At 48.1% G+C, this 6,000-nt stretch overlaps 1 protein-coding gene across 1 annotated transcript in view; it reads right to left on the minus strand.

The window, feature by feature from the left end:
* The window catches only part of LOC129387984 (uncharacterized), a 33,347-nt gene extending 29,951 nt beyond the window's left edge, over positions 1-3,396 (minus strand). The window contains exon 1 of the mRNA XM_055077891.2: positions 3,307-3,396. The gene's annotated coding sequence lies outside the window, so the exon portion shown is untranslated. The remainder of the gene's footprint in view (positions 1-3,306) is intronic.
* Between the last annotated feature and the right edge of the window lie 2,604 nt (positions 3,397-6,000).

Raw genomic sequence — 6,000 nt, forward strand, 5'->3', positions numbered from 1 at the left:
CCCGTAACCCCGCGACGAAGGCTAGAAAGGAAGAGGAGCAAAGTTTTACCAACTACTGAAGTGTAATAGAAGTGGGCGTGTCAACAAAGCAGGAGCCAGTGCTGCAGCGGCGAGGATGATGCTGGAGCGCCAGAGCATGAAGATTCGCTTGCAGCCGACCGTGCTTCCTTCTCTCTCGACTCTATCCGGCCACGGAAGCTCCGTCCAAGGATTGGTGCGGAATTGAGTTGGATAGTCTCAAGGCCGTAATATTCGTAACAACATCTTCCCAAATGGAGAAGAGTATACACTTCTATAGAGTATACTCTTCTATAGAGTATGCTCTCTATAGAGATGTGGCCTGAAAAAGCTCAGTGTTTTACAACCTCAGGAATTTACTGCGAAGGTGTACATTCAAAATCGGTCATGCTTGCACGATCACGTCTATGGACAGCTTGTACTAGTTCATCCCAATGTAATTAAATGGCCAATTTGCACTGATGTGGAAAGGCGATCGAATGAACTTTTTTCTACCCACAGCCGGCGATTTGCTTGTACTCGGTTGAAAATGCGTAGCGGGATGTTCGGGCTTAAATGATTTACCGGCATATTCACTACCAGAAATCTGTAAATAATACGTCATTGCACGTGTAAGATGAATGCTTTTAGATAACAGCACCGGTCATTTTGAAATCTGCTAATCCTGAATGCGGAAAAGCGCCAGAAATCGTAGGCCGCCGCGCCATAGCAGTAGGAAAAGTTGCAGTGGCGCCATCGCGCGGCATCCATGCGAAAACGGGCTGCCTGCGCGGAGCCGTTCGTGCCACTAGAATATATTATAGTTCAGTATAGAAAAGGTAAGCAAACTTGCGACCATGGAGGAAGGAAAAAAGAGGAGGGAGCATGCCGCAACGCGATTGAAGCCGAAATCTGCTGGACCGGTGGGGGCCCAACACGTGATCGCACGTCAAAGTGCGCGGTTGTTTTTAGTGTTCTCGCTCTGCAGGCAGGGCAACTGAAGAAGTGCGCACCGAATAAAACTGCTGACATAGATAGTGGGGACCCAAACGTCTCAGCAAATCTCGATTCTTGCTCCGTTATCTCGACGCAAGAGGTCACGTGTTGGGCCACCACTGTGGCTTCACGGAGCGTTCGCATGCCAAGGCTGGCTACGTGACGTAATGCTCCCTTCTATATTTTTCGTTCCTCCATGCTTGTGACATTCGCGTCGTGTGACTACAGTCCCGCAGCAGAGTTGCAATAGTTCTAGGCATGGAAGAAGGAATAAGTTTGGAGAGAGCATAACGTCACACAGCCAGCCCTGGAAAGTGAACGCTCTGTTACGTCAGTCCCTTTGCTCAGTGTCGGCCTAACACGTGACCTCTTGCGTCAGATCACGGAGCAAGAATCAAGATTTGCCGACGTGGATCAAGACTACTAATTGGGCTAGTTGGAATGTTGGATTCAGGGTTACGATACTTCAGCGCAAACACAAGGAAAAAAGCGCTCGTGTCGTGTACTCCCTTTCTTTGTCCTTTGTGTTTGCGCTGAAGTATCGTAACCATGGGGGGGGGGGGATGAAATTTTTCCTTCCTCCATGTGAATCGGTGTCGAAAAAAATAAACCGGCAGTATAGAAGAACGGCAGGCAATTGCTCTGGTTCCCAGCGCATACGACTCCAGGCATTCCCGCAATCAACCTCAACGAGGTAGCACACCGCGAAGCTCGAGGTCTTACTCGCCGAGCTGAGCAAAGAGTAACTTCCATCGGTCAGGAGAACGTGGAGGAGGAAATCTGGAGAGAAAAAGATAGATAAACAAGATTTAGCGATATTACCAAATTCTATCAAAATCGGAGGTGAGTATTACCACCGCCTCACACTAAACTGAACAGAGCTGAACAGAGTCCGTTACTTGGAGGCGACTACAAACAGAAACTTATTCGAGTCCCGTGCAACTAAAAACTTTCTACCCCGATGTATACGAGAGCGATATGTGCAAGCTATGCAAGTCTGTTATAGCCACCTTTCAACACATGTTGTGGGGATGTGAAATATACCAAAATAAAATGGCAGTCTCCCTGGAAAATCTACGGGCGCGGTGGTCGGCCGTGCTGCTCAGCTCAGAAATCCAAGACCAACTTTGGGCCGTCCAGCGAGTCAAGGAAGCCGCACGGGAGCAGCAGCTCCCAGTGGCCATCTAGGCGGCCCCAGGCCCGGGCCTCCCAATCGCCGGATTCCAAATAAAGTTATTACATCACACACACTAAAACCTACCGCGCGCTCTGACGTATCATCCGTGCTCTGACGTTTTTCACCACGTGTTGGGACGTTACTCTTGGCTTCAATCACGTTGCGCAATGCTCCCTCATAACTTTTTCCTTCCTCCATGGTTCTAGGTAATAGGAGCAGAACTGTCCCTGTGCTGCGTTTAAATTACTGAGAAATTAGATAATTCATATCAAATAGAGTTAGAAAGAGCGACAAACGAAGATATTTCGCGCGCATCCACATTATGTTGTTGTTTATGAATTCTGACACTTACTCAGCAGCCAACTTGCGTGAAATAGCTTTTGTGACACCAGAACACAAGTGACAATATAGCATTTGGTTCTGTTACTTCCCGTACATGTGAAAAACATCACGGCAGCCGCTTCTGCAGCCACTGCTAAGCCGCTGACACAGGGCACAGGGATTAACTTGCTCCGTTTAGTGCTAACATATTGTCTAACACATAGTGCTAGTATCATCTGACACACGCATCATAAAGCTGCGGCGTTCGCATATTTATAGTCTGATGTTTTTTTAAACGCATCCCCATGTAACAGAAGTTTCTAACGGTGGAATTGTCTCACTTAGCATCTACATGGGCGCACAGACACGTGTCTTGTGCAATACCTGTATAACGTGTTTAACACTGCATGTATCTTGTCTGTTTACTTTTGCCTTCTGCTCTGTAATTGGGATTTCAAGTTGAACGATCTCATATTCAAGCAAAATGATTATCCATGTCATCGGTTCGAGGCGCAAATACAACTGGATGAATACTCGCTGCCTTGTCATGACTAGCAGCATTGACTGAAGAAAAACAACCTTTTTTTGTTTAATGCACCTTTGGAGACGACTCTTTTAATTTAAACACTTGTTATCCTTTCACCTATTACACTTCGGTGAAGATGACTACAAGGGGTTCGAAAGGCCAGAGTTCTTATGCGTCTGTCTCATTCAAGACAGCTTGCCAGCCTAATAGAGACACACCGTTCATTTGTAACGGACATTTCATTGTCACTGCTTCAGCAAACTTAAAGACACCGAAGAAAGCACCTTACCACTACTGGCGGCTTTCAGCAACTTGTGTATTTCGCTTGACGGTGCATTGGCTCCATTGCAGCAAGCATACCCTTGGCCGCTGAGGCAATGAGGCAAGAACCCGAAGCACACGCCGATGCTTGCTCCCCAAGACGTGCGACGGCCAGTGACGGCTTTCATGCGCAAAAATTTGCAATATGACTAAAATTACTTTCAAACGCGCAATAAATGTTAAAAAAAAGGTTATTGTTGGAAGTATAACTGTCTTCCAGTCAGAAAACTCGCAAGGTGAATGAAAGTTTAGTGTATAGGGGGCAGCACGCGTCAAAAGAATGATGATTTCGTAAAGGTTCGGAAAAAAAGAAAGACCTCTTAAAAACTCAAGGGTTTATGGTGACACATTAAATGCTGAAGATCACTGCACTTGATTACAGTTAAACCATTGTAGTACTCTGTCAGACTGATTTCTGACTCGATCTGCTCGCTTGTAAACAAAGCCAATAACATGCATGGTGAATGCTATATGTGTCGTCTGCTCAAGCAGACGGCCACAATAGTGGGTCGCCAGTCGAAGGAAGTGGCTATAAAAAGAGGAAAACCACGATAACTGTCTCACACACTGGTGGATACTTCACCCGTGGTGTTGGGGGAAGGGAATGTGGAAAGAAGAGAAAGAGTAAAGGTTAGTGCCGGCGCGTGGCCAGCACGATGGCCGGGAACATCACGGACGGGAAGGGTTAATGTATTTAATGTTCGTCCAGCACCGTGATTTAAGGTGCGCCCACGGGTCATGTGGACTCTTGAAGACTGGTGTACGTACACTCACGACACATTCGACTGGTCTTTAGAAGACACTGTGAAAGCGCTCTGATCGTCGTGTAGCGCTCTGATCGTCGCTCTGATCGTCGTCGTGATACTGCACAGATAAATTACTCTAATAGCATTATTCCGGCTTTTTTCACACTATATATGAGAGTGCTTATCGTCACGATATGGTTATTTTGTTTCAACAACCTCTTACGAAAATTGTTTAAGCATTCCCAGGACTCGGAAATTAGCAGTCGAATGTGGTGGTGCGGGTGGCCGCGGAAGCCGCCGTTATCGAGTCGCTTTATACGTATAGAGCCATCTGTACTACAAAGAACGCTATCCACTGTCTTGGTGATATTTAGGTAACGCTTGTTGCTTCATTTCGTAACTCCGTAGAGTACCACTCTAGGGATGCATCTTAGGGGTACACCCCCTAAGATGCATCCCTAGAGTGGTACTCTACGGAGTTACGAAATGAAACAACAAGTATACCCCTAAGATGCATCCCTAGAGTGGTACTCTACGGAGTTACGAAATGAAACAACAAGCGTTACCTAAATAGCACCAAGACAGTGTACAGCGTTCTTTGGTTTTTCCCCGTCTTCGTAGTCAGGGGCATGAAAAAAGGTCAGTGGAGTATATGTGGCCTCAATCGCACACACGGTTCTCTCCTGTTAACGCCAACTCTCGCGAAAGCTTTGTGTCATCCGAAGGTTTAGCTGCGATGTTCGGTGCACATGGGGACGCTGTGTCGCATGCCTTGGCTGACGGCATGCTGCCGGTCTCGGGGTGTGTTCGTCGCCGAAGTCCGCTGCGCGTCTTTTTGTGTGACAGCCTGCCTAGTGGAGTCCGCGACTGAAGATATATTGGAATGTTCGTGCCGACCGCCTTCCTGCCTGTATCCCACACCTCGCGGCGGCGACCACCGTTCCGCTCGTTAAAGTAGTGTTTAACAGACCACGCGCCGCTCTTCTTGCCGGTAGGAGACGAATGTTTACAAGAAGCGACGTGTATACGGCTGTCATCGCGCCTCTCGCACTAGAACTTCGCATCGGCGTGTCTCGGTCCCAAGCGCGCTGGCTTCTGAGCAGCCGTGGCCCAGTCACGTGATTGCTGATGGGCCGAGGCGGCGACAGCAGAGCGACGGAGAGAGAACTCTACCTCTGGCAGAGACCATATCAACATTCATTGTTACCATCGCTAATTAACATAACATTAATAAAGACCATATTAACATTAATCGTGTGTCAACTCCTACCTTCGCAACAGTCTCTTGTTGATATGTGCCGCTTAGTCTTGCCGGCTCGCCCCAGCTTCGCTTAGGCCGACTCCCACAGCGCGTGGGATCTGAATGAGTACTAGATCAGGTGGCTTTCTTGGAGGTGGGACTTTCGCTGGTGCAAACGAGCCGATGCAAAGGGCGCGTGCTCGCCGTATGGCACCGTTGGTTTAGCACATCACGCAGCTCGCGGGGCCGTGGACTAAGTAAGGGACTAAGGGCCCCTCCCTCAAAGGACTTCCACTCTCACTTAGAACAATAAAGGTATCTCTCTTTCGCGCACGCAACCGATCAAGTTACGGGGCGCGTTCGTCGCCAAACACCAATTACTACACCGAAGCTGTATATGGCTAGCCGATTCGTCCGTCCGTCCATCCATCGGTCGCCTGTGCGCCGAAAACTCCTCTGGCGCAACCCCATGCGCATGAGCGAAAAAAAAAAAAGAGAAATAGAGGCGCGCTTTTAGCCAACACCACCTATATAGCACAAGGCCTGTTTGCTCCGATCCATGACGTCACGCTACCTGGTCCGAAATTTTCATTGACAAGGCTGACGTGATGAAAGCGGTGAAGTCAAAATCAGCGTTTTCACAATAAGTTCACAATAGTTTCACAAGTTTCACAAG

This window comes from Dermacentor andersoni, chromosome 1, assembly GCF_023375885.2.
Source record: "Dermacentor andersoni chromosome 1, qqDerAnde1_hic_scaffold, whole genome shotgun sequence".
NCBI classification, from domain to species: Eukaryota; Metazoa; Arthropoda; class Arachnida; order Ixodida; family Ixodidae; genus Dermacentor; species Dermacentor andersoni.